Source organism: Leuciscus leuciscus (genome assembly GCF_965113295.1).
Source record: "Leuciscus leuciscus genome assembly, chromosome: 21".
NCBI classification, from domain to species: Eukaryota; Metazoa; Chordata; class Actinopteri; order Cypriniformes; family Leuciscidae; genus Leuciscus; species Leuciscus leuciscus.
The window spans coordinates 11339222-11355824 of record NC_138745.1 but is presented as its reverse complement, the minus strand read 5'-3'; the positions used below and the strand labels follow the sequence as shown (position 1 = coordinate 11355824).

The following is a 16603-nucleotide window of genomic DNA, read 5'->3' as shown; positions in this document are numbered from 1 at the left end:
GCTTATCTAGATTTTTGGTACATATTGTGCAAAATACACATTAGGTATGTTCACAGCAGAGGGCTGTCATTCAACACTATCAACATCGTAGCTTGATGATCCCGTGAATGAGTTTGGAATCATGGGAGTCTTCATCTTCACCTCCACAACCAATGGAATTCAGTACGACGGGAGCAGAAATCATTTTCATGAATGAGGAAGCACACTGTACTTCATTGCTTAGCTGCGCACTGCATATGACTCAGAGCTACAGGGTGTATACTTCCCCTGCCAAACTACACTAGTTTTAATACAAGTCCATGGACCATGGTTATATTACATGCCTGTTGTATCAGATTTGTTGCCACTAGTCAGAGCAATTGCTATAGGGTGTATGCATCCCCTGCCAAACTCCACTAGTTTTAGCAATAGTTCCGCAATTATACAACATGCTTGTTGCATCAGATTGCTGCCGCTAGGGGTGTAAGCTTCCCCCAATAGATCTCATACACTGTTAAATTGCCTACAGCAGCACGCTTGTTGCAAAGTGTCCTCGCTTGATCCAGCTTGGGGTGATGCTTCCCCCATGAGATTGGATCTATAGCATTCAACATATGCCACTAACATCAGGATGTATTAACCATTCTATTAGCATCAGTCGTGTTGAAGGTAGTGCGTAAAAAAAAAAAGTTACAAAAAAAGCCATCCAGACAATTCGCTGTCAGTTTGTGTTGGGGGATATTGGCATATGGTTTTGTTTTGGGGGGTTATTGCTGCTCTCCCTGCTCTTATCCATACTAGGCTGCATGGATGCGCAGGGAGTTCTTGCCCAGAACAGAACCATACCGCCAATCCTAACTGTATGCTAATTGTCAATCGTATTTGAAGATAATGATCCTGACATAAATCCCAGTCAAGAGTAGAGAGACCCAAACAGACACTTCTGAAGGTTTTCCCTCAGACCCTCATTGGGGATCGAAGATGGAGGTTCATGAAAGAGTGGTACAGTACTCATAAATGGCTGACTACTAGTAAAGATGCTGCCTTCTGCTATGCCTGCTGGCATTTCAGTCTCCCTTCCTCACGTGATTCAGCGTTTACATCTGAAGGATTCAGGCACTGGAAGAAAGCAACCTTTAGAGATAGAGGATTTGTTAACATGCAAATCAGAATCACGTACCAATACTAAAGACTATGAAAGCCTGGAAAGACTATACAAAATTGTCAGAAAGCTAATGTTCTCTCTCTGCCTATTTAACTGCAGAATATGAAAAACTAGTAAAGGAAAATAAAGAGTATATTAAAACAATTGCAGAAACCCTGCTTCTCACAGCAATGCAAAACATAGCTCACAGAGCAAATAATGAAAGTGAGGGTTAGAACAAAAGACATGTTTTCTATATTATTGAGTTACTTGCCAAGCATGATAACATAGTCAAGAAGAAAATAACTAGTCAAATAAATGCAACATGACTTTGCCACAGCACACAAAATGAAATGATTGATTGCTTGGCTGAAATTGTGCAAACCTCAATAATTAGCAAAGTTACTCAAAGTGAGGCCTTCAGCATTATGGTTGATGAGACCAAAGACATCAGTAAGAAGGAACAGATGTCCTTTGTAATAAGATGCTATCATAATGGCTCTATATTAAAAAAAGTTTTCTTACATTTGTAGCTGCTGAATGCCTGGATGCTGCAGCACTTTCTCAGAAAATCATACAGACAATGCAGAAGTATGGCCTTGACTACAGAAATCATTTAGTAGGGCAAGCATATGATGGGGCATCTGTCACGAGTGGTAAAAAACAGGTGTGCCAGCACATATTAAATCAGAGGCCCCATTAGCCTTATATATAAGTCAAGTCAAGTCAAGTCAAGTTTATTTGTATAGCGCTTTTCACAATACAGATTGTATCAAAGCAGCTTCACAGTATTAAATTAAAATAATACAACAAAGTTTGTTTCAAGAGGAATTTATTGATTGATAAAATTAAATTAAATATCCCCAAAATATCCCCAACTGAGCAAGCCAAAGGCAACAGTGGCAAGGAACCGAAAAACTTCATCAAGTGACCTAATGGTGTCCTAAAACTCCATCAGGTGACCTAATGGAGAAAAAAAAACCTTGGGAGAACCCAGGCTCAGTCGGGGGCCAGTTCTCCTCTGGCATTTATGAGCTAGAGGCTGGATTGTAGTTTGAACTGTAGGATTATATGAATGCCTGGCTGAAGAGATGCGACTTTAATCTAGTTTTAAACTGGGAGAGCGAGTCTGAGCAACGAACAGTATCAGGAAGACTATTCCAGAGTTTTGGAGCCAAATGTGAGAATGCTCTCCCTCCTTTGGTGGTTCTGGATATCCTAGGTATGACCAAAAGCCTTGAATTTAGTGATCTTAAAGAGCGCGATGGATTATAGGGTGATAAAAGATCCGTTAAATAGACTGGAGCTAAGCCGTTTAGGGCTTTATAGGTCAGTAGCAATACCTTGTAATTAATACGGAACTTTATAGGTAACCAATGCAGTGATGATAAAATCGGTGTTATATGATCATATTTTCTTGATCTAGTAAGAACTCTAGCGGCGGCATTTTGGACTAACTGTAGCTTGTTTATTGAGGATGCAGGACAACCAGCTAATAAAGCATTACAGTAATCCAGTCTCGAGGTCATGAATGCATGAACTAACTTTTCTGCATCAGAAACTGATAGCATATTACGTAGCTTAGCAATGTTTCTAAGGTGGAAAAATGCTGTTTTTGTAACATATGAAATATGATTTTCAAAAGACAGGTTGCAATCGAGTATAACACCCAGGTCTTTTACTGTAGAGGATAAAGTAACAGGACATCCTATGATGTTAAAGTTGTATTGTGCGAGGTTTTGTGGGCGGTTTTTTGAACCGATAAGTATTACCTCTGTCTTGTCTGGATTTAATAAAAGAAAATTACGGGTCATCCAATCTTTTATATCTTTAACACACTCTGTCAATTTGGAAAATTTTGCGTTTTCATCCGGCCGTGATGAAATATATATTTGAGTGTCATCAGCATAACAATGGAAACTAATTCCATGTTTCCATATACACTGTAATGCACACTTAAATTTGGTATTGGTTGACAGTGTGAAATGTCTTCCTGAAGCCAGCTGTTTCTTTTATCCGTTACAGAAGCTCTATGTTTTTATGCCAGGGTCCTTTGTACACCAAAGGTGGACAGAGGTGCAGAGAGACATGTATTAGGGGGTGCCAAGAGAATTACAAAGGTTGATAGAGACACGGTAGGCATGTAGGCATAATGCATGCGAAACAGTAAAGGATAGACTGCCGGCCGTCATACATCTACTTAAACAAATCTCTGAAGACAAAAATGCTGACAGAGCTGTCGAAGCAAGAGCTCTATTAGCGCAAATAGATCTCAAGTTTATTTGCCTCATTACACTCACGAAAAATGTTGGCGATATCAAGCATCTGTCTGACATTTTACAGTCCTCACAACTGAATTTGGGCATAGCTGTTACCCTTGTTGATTTGCTTGACACATTGAATGGATGTCGAGAGGGCTCTGTCTTCAATGAAATTTGGGACAACACAGTGACCCTTGCAGAGAAATGCGGTGTCAATGTTGTATCTTCAGGATGTCAGGTCACACAAGCTATAGGACTGAAGGCTATTACATTTCCACACCAATAGCTCAGAGATAGGTCAGCACAGATAAGGAATCATTTAGGACAGGCTCCTTCATTCCAATTGTTTATGTATAAGATAAGGTTTTCTAAAGAGAATTGTGTCATAATGGAAGGGATACAGGCCTTGAATCCTGGAAGTCCAACATTTGGTGTCCATTTGCCTCACATACAACTGTAGCACTGAAGATCTAGAACGAGAACCTCAACTTAAACGAGGTCTTGAAAGTAAGCAAACCAACGGTGTGAAAATGTCATCCAATTTAGTAGATCTCACTGTCTTCCTTGAGCCGTATAGGGAGGTTTTCCATGAGATGTTTAAACTTTGCAAAATTGCTCTTGCATGTGAGCACTGCAGCATGTGAGCGAGGTTTTTATGTGATGATCAAGACTGTCTTGAGAAATACAATGAGTGATGAATAATTGAGCAATTCAGGGGTGTTAAGTGTAGAGTCAAGAAGTGTAAGGGCCATCGATTCTGATGATGTTGTGGATGTGTTTGCTAATAGAAGCAATAGGAGAATAAAGCTGTTTTGATAATACTGTGGCCTAATAAAACTGGAATATGGATTGGTTGTGAGTAGGCTAGAGGTGTTAAAATGTACATTGTCTATATATTAATGCATTTTGTTGTTTTTCTTTATTAATTTTAGACATGCCCTATGCTATATTTGTGTACAACAAAGGTATGTGGAAAATGATTGGCCTGTATAGTGTTTTTAAACCTAATATTGTCCTTTTATTTGGTTTGCACATTATTTGCTGATGTATAATTATTTTTAAGGAAAATAACTACACTATTTAGAGAGTAATTCATTGCTCATTAAAATCATATTGTTACATTAATTATAAATAAAAGTAAATAAGTATAACACACATTACACTGAATTTCTTTTTCTTTTTTTTTTGGTCTGCCACCCCAAGATTTGCTGTGGCCTCCTCTGGCCACCCTTATTAAAATTTTCTGGGGGTGGCACTATCTCTAATTTGTATCCCCCGTTGAAAAAGAAGTTAAACTTTGCAGTATGGAAATACCTGGATATAGAAAAATAGTTGTTCTGCTATAGCTCCTTTCACACAACGCGTTGATCCCAGTAAATTACCATAAATTGCCAGAGTACATTATTTGTGAATGCAAACACGTCCTGGTATTGAGTCCGGCATCGATTCCGGAATGGGGACCAAGTAACTTTGCCGGGACCCGTCTCGGAATTTGCCCTGTGTGAACAAAAGACAGGATCAATGCCGTAAAGGGCTGTGCCGTAGTGATGATCCTGAAGCTGAGATCGTCCGCCAGTTTAGTGAAATGATACGTGATGCGCTAATTTATGAGTGAATCAGGAAAAAAAAGAAACGAGCGTGGTGGAGAAATTGCAGATCATAAGCAACCTTAAGACCCTGCAGAGACATCACACGTCACATCGATGTCATGTCTATACGGGATCTTTACGGGATGTGTGTGAACGCACGCACAGATTCTGGAAAATCACTGGCAGTGTGAATGAACCAAAATCAAACGATCCCCGGATAAATCCCGGTACATATTATTAGTGTATTTTAAGCTGCACCCTTCCTTGCACTCCTGGTTGGTCTCCATTACGTTTAGTGTGTTTTGATTCTGCCTGTTCGACTGCATAGTAGAATATTATTATTAAACTTTGTGTTTTGTAACTTAATTCTTCGTCTTCGTCTGCCTTCCTGCAAACACCCGTGACAGAAGCAATCTTAAACGGCAAGTGATGAAGAATCTTTGATGGAGTGGCATAAACACACTCTTGTCCCAATTAATTCTATATCCAGCAAATGTAACATAGGAATTAATCAAATTAAGGATATTTGGAATGCTGTTATTGGGCTCATAAATACATAAAATAACATCATCTGCATATAATGCTAATTTATTATCAGTATGGTTTTATCGCCTTTAAAGGGCCCCTATTATAGATGATTGAAAATTACCTTTCATGTAGTGTGCAACATCTAAAGTGAATGAAAACATCCTGCAAAGTTTTACATATGAAAGTTCACCGTATAAAAAGATATTGTCTCTCAAATGTAAGATTCGACTCTGAGTCAATTAAATGAATTGTTTTTCAAACGAGTCATAAGCCGTTTCATTGTAACGTCAAGACGAAACATTAGCATACTGCCCGCCCACTAATTGCGCGCGCAGACACCAGTGAAAAATTGGACACATTCAAATACTTCAGCTGATTAACATCATGTCGAGAAGACGCCGTGTTCTACAATCCGAATCTAAAGCCAGTCGAGCATGTGAAGAATCAGTGGTTAAAGTTCTTATTTACAACAATACCACTAGCCTGGAAATCCAGACCTAAATCTAAAAGATTAATGATTAACTTAAAACTTAAAAGATTAACTCGCTGAGCAAATTCAACTTGTGCTCTCGCGAGAACTCTGAGTTACCAGGGTACAATACCACGGCAGTATAGCCCAAACTATGTGCTGTGTTCCCGTCATTTTTACTGACGATTTCTTCTCCAACATAAATGCTTTCAACAGTGGATTCGCAAGCCGGTTGTTACTGAAGGATGGGTCAGTACCCAGTTTATTTGGATCAGCTTCATCCTCCTCCGAATCACTACCTGTAAGTATTATTAATAATTGTTGCTGTTATGTTTTCTGTAGCATGCTCAATACGTATTTTGTTGTGTGTGTTGTGTACGCTTCGCGCAGCTTCTAGGTCTCCGGCTATAACCAGCTAACAGCAATGTGTTCGCTCTCAATTGTTTAGAAAAATGTCAAATGTTTGTCGTTGTTATTACTTGGAGTTGTGATAAAGAATAGAGCAATACCATGGTGTACTACTGCAGTGTTTGGGTGTTTACCACCGAGCTGTGAACTAGTGACTATGGTCGCTAACATAAACATAGGCTAAATCAACTTATTCCCTCTCTGAGTTTGAATTTTTTTACAACAAAGCGGGGCATCATCATTATTATAACACAATGTAAGTGATCCAAGCACTGTATATTGTACTCTGTGTTAACCGGTATAAGTAATTTCTCTGTAAACATGGCTAGTAACATTCAACTGTGACACTGACGTTGGATACGATCTGTGCACCAGCACACCAAAGGCCTACAATGTTTTTTTCAACTTATATGTTGTTTTTGAATTTTTTACCAAAGTGTATAAATTTCAGAGTACAATCACATCAGACCAGTCAAAATATAGGTATACATTTTGTTTTGGCTTGTCAGACTGACTGTCCACAAACTGTTTCTGTGATGACACAAATAGATTAATTTCCCCAAAAATCTGTCGGCACCCGACTGTCCTCTACTACACTGAAAGAGACACATGTTCGGAGTAAAGGTATACATTTCATAAATGTTGTAGTTATTTTCATTTTTGGTTTTAATAGCGCTCATTTTTGTACTACCAGAAACTTGTTTCCTTTTTTAAGGCTCACAGCCAACGGTTGCTTGTGTGACTGTTGGCACAACAACCACATCAACCTCCTTTGATATACCGTTCTCATCAACACCTGTAAAGTCTGGTTTCAGACCACCCAAAATACCTCATCTGGTGTTGGAAGAGGAGGGGGAAGAGTCAGATATACAAATTCCGACAGAACCTCACGACTCAACTTTTAACCCCGCTGACACAATAGTTTCACAGGAATCTGAAATGTCGTAAGTAATCCACATCTATAAGTTCAATATGTCACTAAGAGGTGTTATCTGAAAACCTTACAAACAAATAATTATTTTTGTATTAGGTTTGGCCAAAGGTCCATATATGCAGACACAAAATACATCGTCTTTGAAACCTGTTTGTGTGAGTTGTTCTCCACGTGTCCAATTTGCAATTCCAAATCTGATATGGAGCTGATGGAAACTTATGTTGCGTTCAGAAAGCTTTGCCCCAAGTGTATGTATAACAGGAAATGGCAGAGCCAGCCCATAGTTGGAAGTACACCAATGGGCAACCTCCTGTTATCAGCTGCAACATATTTTACTGGGAGATCATTCATCCAACTACAAAAGGTAGGCATGTAATCAATAATACAACAATGTAATATAAATGTATATTTTTTTGGTAAAATTAAAATTGTTAATATTATTTATAAATGTATGTTATGATTTTTTTTTTAAATCATAGATTTTCAAGGCCATGGAATTAAAAATATACCAGTACTACACATTCAGGAGACATTGCAGGACATTTTTGGAACCAGCAATTGTGCACAAGTGGAGAAGTGAACAGCGAAATATTATACAGAAGTTACAACAGGGAGGAAAGATTGTAGATATGCGTACAGATTCCCCTGGAAGTGGTAAGCCATAAGTTTGTCATAAATTAGTGGTTAATTATTTTGTTAAAGGAGCTGTATGTAAGAAATGTATTTCAATTAATCATAAAATGGCCCTGAAATGTCACTAGACATTAAGAAATCATGTTCATTTCAAATACTTATATCACTGACAACAGTAGTCCGGCCAGGATATTGTCATTTAAAAAGTGAAGTTGCAGCCCTCAACTGATGTTGATGTTGTCATCTTGTGTTTTGGCCTGAAGCGCCACCCTCCACCTATCTACCAATCACGAAGTCAGTAGTGTTTCGGCATCGGGGTTGCCAGTTCTGCTCTAGTTACCACAGCTACAGTATGTAGCATCCTACGTTCCTGCTGGATCCTGCAGCCTATCTGGCAACCTCGAGTCAGGGGGGAGGGGGAGGAGGAGGGGGGAGGGGGAGGAGGAGGGGGGAGGGGGAGGAGGAGGGGGAGGGGGAGGAGGAGGGGGAGGGGATACACCGTTCTACAGTAATTTGAAAGTGATTGCAGTACCAGTTTTGGCCACAATCTTACATACGGCTCCTTTAACCGATTGTTTATGTGTGAACAATATATCATTAAATGTTTAACCATAATTATGTTTCTATTCATTTGTTTTATGTAGGACATTCTGCCAAATATGGCAGCTATACGCTTATGCTCATGCACAGTTATACTATTGTTGACCTCCAGTTTGTTCAGGTATGTAACCTTATTAAAATACAGTACACGATGGACTGGACAAATTAAAATTAAACCATTATTTGTATTAAAAATTTATGTTATGATGCTTACCTAGAGCAATGAGGTTGGTGGTAGCTACCACATGGAGAAGGAAGGCCTAAAGAGATGTCTGGACCTGCTGGAGTCAAACGATTTAGAAGTGGATTACATTGTCACCAACCGTCATCCACAGATCCAGAAGTAACTCAGGGAGCGCAACATAACCCAGTTCTATGATGTGTGGCACTTCGAGAAAGGTTAGTGTTTGACTTTCTAACCATATAGTTATTTTACTGTTGAAGTGACCTTTATATGCGTTTCATTTCACTTATTGTTTACTTTCTGTACATCAGGTTTGTCTAAGAAATTAGACAAACTGGCAAAAAACAAGGACTGTGGATTATTGAGGAAGTGGCAGCGTAGCATCAGAAATCATGTTTACTGGTGCCACTTCTTCGACATCAGGACCAGAGAAGGTGGATAAGTGGACTTCACTGGTCAACCACCTCCAGAATGTGCACACACATGACAATCCCATCTTTCCCAAGTGTGCACATCCACTCACAGCTTCAAATGATCCCCAAAAATGTTTTCAGCGAGGTAATTCTTATAAATAAGTTTGTCTCTGTTACATTTTTTGAGTAATGTGTTTTATATTACATATCCAAAAATATTTATTACTGAAGTTATTTTATTGAGAAATATTTTGGGGTATTACTGACACTCTTTTCTAATAATGCAGGGTCGCTGGCTGTCCACAAAATTGAACAAATACTGTGCAACAAGAGGGTGCTCAAAGATGTGGAGAAGCTCAGTCACTATTTCCAGACATTTTGCCTGGAGGCTTTCCACAACCTAATTCTGCGTTTTACACCTAAAAATGTAGTGTTCCCTTTCATTGGAATGTTGTGCAGGTAATACGGCTATAAACAAAAAAATTTAAAAACATATTGTAGAGGAGCTTACCTTTACTGTCTATTTTGTTCTTGCAAACTGTACCTTGCTGTGCTTCATCATAACGAAAACGCCAACAGAGAACAAGCCGCAACATCGGCAGGACAGGGGGTGTACAAAATGGTGTTCCCGAAAAAAAAAAAAAAGAAGGGGAATGCATAGCACGGACATTAAAAACGGACCCAACATATATTAAGTAATAAAGCATTTTTATTACACCCAACAAATAAATTATAATGTAATAAGTAATAGAAAAAGTCCCTTTTTTCTTACAGATTATGTTGATGAGCTAGTGAAACTCGTCTTTGATGAAGTTGTCATGGACCACTCAAGTCAAATCAATCCCCATTCCAACCCCACTTTGCACAGAGTATGACAGACCGCCAAAGGAGGAAGCGATTGCCCGTGGTGTTTCCAGATTCAGTCAAGAGGGGGTGGAAAGCCAGTATACTGTCCAGACGGATCTGGAAACGCCTGGCGTATCCGGGTTACAACGCAGCATGGAATGACAACACGGACACTCCGACCTAAGTAGCCACAGCACCAGCTGACAAAGCTGCGGTATGCCACATGGCAGAACTACCTAAAAATTAAAGACAAAACTTTGTCTATGTGACCAAATAAAATGTGTACATAATTGTTTTATTTTTTGTAAATAAACATTTTTGGAGTAACAAATGTTATTCAAATTTCGTCATTTACGTGTTCAAGTTATGCAATACAAAAATTGTTTTTGATATTAATTAGATTATTTGTAGGGTTATCAAACTACACTTACTCCTCTGTGGTTCTGCGCCTTATAGGGCCATAGTCACATCTATAGATGTTGTAGATGTTCTGCAGAGTATACGGATTTAGACAGTTAGGTTCAAAGCCTGGATGGTGCCACAACATCAGCATGTTGGTGGGACTGGAAGCTGGTTCATTCTTTTTGCAACCTAAGGTGAAAAAAAGATGTGTCACCACAGAACAAGTCTATATATAAAATATTACACCACGTTAGGATTGTGCTTTTAATCTATAGCATCACATTACATGTACTAAGTGTCAAAAGTATTGCATAAACAATACACTACCTGTCGTACTTCCTTACAGCAAAGATTTTCAGCCTCGCTTGGGTTTTTGATACAGTTCCCACACGTGCACCTAAATAAATCTGGCAATTAATTTGTCTGTTACGCATTACACTGAACGAATAAATGGCGACAGAGAGCAAAATTAATCCGATAACAGCACGTCACTTATCAGACATTCTTACTCCGATTCTGCATGTTCCATCGGCCTGAAGTGCCATAAACTACATTGACACTTACCATTGAGAAACGTCCTGCTCCAGTCGTGTTTGTGATTGGCTTTCTGATTCATCAGCATCTCTGGACGTTTCATCTTCGGACTCTGGCTCGAACTGATAAGGCAAAATTGATGCCATGTCTGTTCATACACTGTATACAATTTTCAACACTTGACAAGACATAATCCATTAATGGTGATGGGCGTTCCGTTTCCGACAATCTCTGCACACAGTATACCAATCACAACTGACTGGGTCATCTAACCACTCACCGCAGTTTAGCTTCACGCAAAGGAGGGGTTTGGAAAAATGAGTCGTTGAACGAATCATTTGGGAGTCGTTGAGAAAATCAGGTAAATATAAATGCATATTATAAGAAAATGAAAGTGTTTTTTGTCCTTGCATGCATATAAAACTGTTGTTGGGGACTCCCAAAACAAAAAATGAACATTTCAAATGCCATAATAGGGGCCCTTTAATGCCATAATGGCTCTAATGGCCTCAGCTAAAGGCCCAATCGCTAAAGGAAATAAAAGTGGTGACAGCGAGCAACCCTGTCTTGTACCTCTATGTAAATCTAATGGCCTCGGCTAAAGGCCCAATCGCTAAAGCAAATAAAAGTGGTGACAGCGAGCAACCCTGTCTTGTACCTCTATGTAAATCAAAACAAGAGGATATTTGATTTGTAAGAATTCTTGCACACAGACTAGAGTTAACTTCGCTTGATACAGAATGCCAAACTTCACACCGGGTTTATCCCGAAGGATCTGTCTTACTCTGGCAAAGGCTGTCCGACGTTTGACCTCAGCCGAAGGGTAGTCACTGAAGATCTAATTTGGCAACCATTCAGGTTAGCTTTCTTTGTGATGTGACACTTTGCGCATGATGTTTCCAATGATATGGCCATGATGCACTCGAGGGATGAACTGACGCGGTGGGTCACTGTCCTCAGGCAAGAGTGAAGAGCACGGTGCGCTCGGTCCAGAACAGGAAGCTCATCCAGTCCGAGCAACTTTATAAGCAGCTTAGCAACAAATAATCTAGTGCCTTGACCGCTTTCCATTCCTTCTCGGACTCCCGATTCTTATATTTTGCCTCTTAGAACGGCCTTCCAGATCGATGCATTTCTCCGCTGATCCCTCCTCGGACAGACTTTTAACTTGAGCTTGTAGTTTCGTAACAGCATCAGACGAGGCTGTAGCGGTCTGCTAAAGGTGTTCGAGAGTTGTACGGTGGTCATTTACTGTGTGATTAACTGCATTGCATCGAACTTCGCATAAATTTTCCTCTCTAGCATCGCCATCTCTCCTTTCAAGCTCTCTTTAATAAAAGTTTTTACCTTGCCCAAATTCACTCAATGCAAGCAGCTTTACTCCCTTTGAGTTGGCCTCTTCCAGCGAGCTCACGGTCTGGGACAAACTTTGCAACACTATAAAGGCTTCGAGATCACTAGCGAGCTTTATGTTGTCTTGTTTTAATTCAATTTGAGTGAAAGTCAGCAGAGCTACAAAAAAAAAACCCCACTCCATCCTCAACACAAAAGCATTGCCCCCATTAAGCAACACTGTTAAAATACATAATATAAAATATACAAAATTAAAACAATCACTTATGTACATTACATATAATAACAAATGCCTGCAGAGGGCGCCAATGTCCTGGTGTTGTTGTTGTCCCACTTTACAGCAGATCAAATCCTTGTTTAATATTGGCCAAACGACATTTAATTCAAATGTTAACTTTAATATTTGGCCACTTCTTTATGATAAAAATGCTACAGCCACAGTAATATGTGGACATGCAGACTCAGAGCGAGGGTTTAAACAGTTTGCATATAAGAAACATATTGATGTATTCCCATGTGTTGGCGTAGGTTTACACGTGATTTATGTTACAAATCCGATGAAATGACGCACATTGCGTTCCCAGATGAATGTTATAAGCAACCCAAACTCACAGCATACGCAGAGATGGTGTTTGAGATGCGCTCCACGCATGGAACTCAACCTGCTTGCAATCACATCATTAGGGCACAGCTGATTGGTTCCTTTCTGCTCAACCTTAAAATACTTAGTCAGCATTAGCTGTAGCAGTTGCAGTGAGCTTTCAGAAACCCTCCACCTTCCCCAGCTCCACCTTTATAGATCTGCCACAGTCTTGCTCACAGCAGCGTGTTGTGTATTGGCAGTAGCAAGTCCCTTACGCTCTGCAGAAGCAGCATAGCAGTGAAACACAAGAAGTTGAGCAGAATGTTAACTCTGCTCCTTGTCATACAGAGGGAAAAAACATAAAAATAATAATAAAAAACATTCTGAAGCCCTTAAGTTTTGTGGGATGAACAGAGGTTGTTATTGAATGATGTAAACGTATTTCTGTTCTTTCCACAAGGCTACTATATGGCTTAAGAATTGTTGTAATATAGTGTACTGGTTTGGAATGACATGAGGGTGAATAAATGATGACACAATTTTCATTTGAATTATTTAATTTGCTCCATTACAGAAACACTTTGCCTTGCAGGTCAAGGTTAATGTTATTTCCTTTTGTGCATGTGCATATGATTACATGCGTAAGTGCATGTGTGCATGTGTGTGTGTGCATTCATCATTTCGTTTAGGCCAATGTGTGTGTGATACACAGCTCACCCTAGCAACACATCTCAGTTCTGATTAAAGCGATGAAGCAGAAAGCAGCTCTGTTCACTCTGCCAAGCTTCACATTGCTGCTAATTGATAAGAGCTAGGAAGAAAAGAGTGATGGCTGAATTAATCTCTCTCTCTTGCTTTCTATCTACCTCTCTTACCCACTCTCTTCTGTTTTCTTGGCAGATAATACTGCAGCAGCTAAGAGTAAAGCTCCTGTAGAGAAGAAACTGTCTTTCTCTGTAGAGCACATATTCATTACAGTATAACAAAAGCTACAGGTGCCCTCAAATATTTCTCGGCACAAATTCAAAGAGCCCATTAATGGGTACCAGTGCATTTTAGGACCGGTTCAGAATGCTGTTCTAGACCTTGTAATTAGTGCATAACTAAGCCTACGTAATGAACAAATAAAGCATACACAGGATCTCAGAAGATGAAAGACAACGGCAATACAACACCAGTATTGTGAGCCTACAGCAATGTTCTGCACATGCAATTAAATTATTTATTTTAAATCAATAATAAGAATTGAGAAACCTATTTTTCTCTTTGCCATGAGGAGAGGGTTATATTTCCCCTCTAGGCAGTCTTCCCAATAGACAGTTTTATATTGCATATAAAATATAATAAAATTATATATACATACAATTGCATATATATATATTGAAGACTGTCAATAGATTACAATTTAATTGTGATTAATCACACTCTTTATGTGCAGTTAATCACGATTAATTGTGCACTTATTGTGAAATTAAGCATATACCTTCATAACTCAATCCTTTTTGTCATCATATGCTACTATATATCCAGCAATGTAAACCATCAGAATGAAGTTTGATTCTCACAATACTGTACTTTCTGCCCGCTTTTTAAAGTTTTTTTATTTATTTTTTTAGGACACTTTGAGGCTCCAAAAGGCCACCAAATAGCATATAATGAGTATAATTCATAAATGTATGTGTAAAGCTGGAAGCTTACGCTGCTATTTTGAACCAATAATCGGAACAAAAGGCAGTTGAAGGATGACGTGTATAATTCAAATATTTATCTGACTCCAATATAATTATACTGACTCCATTAAAGTTGTTGTTATTTTTTAACCTCATTCTTTAAAGGTAAAGCTCTTAGAACTGATAGGAAAACGTAGGATTTAACCTGAACGTTTAGATAACGAAAGTTATAATCACTTTAGCTTTCAACATAATCAGTGATAAAAGGAAAGATTCTCAAAGCCTTTAAAGCAGGCAAAGTTATTTATTAAGTTACATGTTTAAATATACAGACAGTAGAATGGAACAACATACTGTATAGAAAACTTCATTGTAACAAAAAATGCACTGTTGTGCAGAAGAGGCTGTAAAAGCTTTTCTCCCAGATCAACAGTTACCTTTCCTATTTATACCCTGAGGAAATCATTGTTAAACATGAGTGGAATACCAACACCGAAACCGACCGACAGGAAACCAAAAGATGAGGCAAATGGGTAGTGATCAAGAGGGGGAGAAGAACAATAACATATTCTCCTCAATGCATGTTTAACCAATAGTACCTAGATTGTATATTATGATACTTTAATATCTCTATTAAGTTCACCACCATTAATTTCAGTTTATAAGCTGTCAGATGAGACCAAACATGACATATTAGAATACACTAGTAAATAAACAGAATGTAGTTGAAAGCATATGTCCTGTGAAGAAAATGGTACAGATGTGTCATTGAGGTGCAAATGACTCTGTCTCTCCCAACAGAACCATCCTATGCCTGGAGTGTCCCAACAGTCGTCAATCAGCATATTGATGAAATCCTTTGCACTAGATATGCATTAGCATACTGTGATGAAGGCCATTGTGCCACGTTTAATTCACATTAATTCCTTTAAAAGGCTTTTTGAAGTACTAGGGCAGTAAAGAGTTCTGCCCATATTTACTCAGATATGCACACCAAAGCACAGATTAATAAATAAATAAAAAACATTACAGAAAATAATTATTCAGAATTAAAGTATGGTATAGTATGTGTACAGTGTAACATCAAAGATCTTTTTAGATCATTTTAGAAAAGTCAAGTTGCGATCAGTTCGACAACACGTGCTGCAAATACTCACAACTCAACCAGCAATGCAAATACTCACAACGCAACCAAATACAGAAACACTCTGCAAATAGCATTTATTTTGACAAGATTTTAACCCTTAATTAAGCATTATGGAATTTATTTTCGTGAACCTTGAACGTTATTTGGTTAAAGTTGAAAAAGCTATCCATCTAACATAATGTTTCACAGTTAATTGTGTAAGATTATTTAGGCTAATAATATCCAAAAGGCTAAGGAATCATACAATCAGGCTGTTAAAAAAACAAAACAAAAAACGATAACCTTTCAGGTCATCAACAACACCACTGATACGTAGATATTGTACAATATGTGCCAGACAGGTTTCGTCACTTTTTAGGGTCATAGGCTACTGTCAACAACTCGTTTTTCCCGGGAGTCTCCAGTATTTCACAACCATCTCCTGCTGTAACAATGATCCACTGGAGGCGAGTATTACTGGCCCCTGCTGAAATCTGATTGGCCCCTGATTGGCCCCCGTTCCTAGGGGTGTGGGAAAAAAACTATTCTTAGATGCATCGCGATGCGGACGTGGACGATTCTGAATCGATTCACAAATGTCAAAAATCGATTTTATAAAAAAAAATATATTTTTCCTAATAACGTAATATTGACGGAACGCAAAAGGCGGAACTCTAAAGCGGACGTGCAGTGCGCGGACAGTCTGTGGCGTGCACATAACAGAGACGTGCACATAACAGACGCATGATGACTGAGCGCCAAATTCGAACGGCACCCTCTTCGTTAAAAGCTAACGTATGGAAAATTGGCAATTTCATTGTTACCTATTTAGTATTTTTTGTATGAGAGCTGCTTTCTGTATTGTTTAGTTTTCACATCAATATGCTGTAAACCGATCTGTTATACGTACGTTATACTGCCCTGCAATATGTGCAATGCCAGTCACA

The 16603-nt window shown here is 38.8% G+C and overlaps 1 long non-coding RNA gene across 1 annotated transcript in view; it reads left to right on the top strand.

Moving 5' to 3' along the window:
* The first annotated feature begins 1838 nt into the window (after nucleotides 1–1838).
* LOC309484923 overlaps nucleotides 1839–16603 on the top strand; it is a 31518-nt gene continuing 16753 nt past the window's right edge. Inside the window, exon 1 of the long non-coding RNA XR_014201004.1 lies at nucleotides 1839–2469. This is a non-coding gene — a long non-coding RNA (uncharacterized lncRNA). The remainder of the gene's footprint in view (nucleotides 2470–16603) is intronic.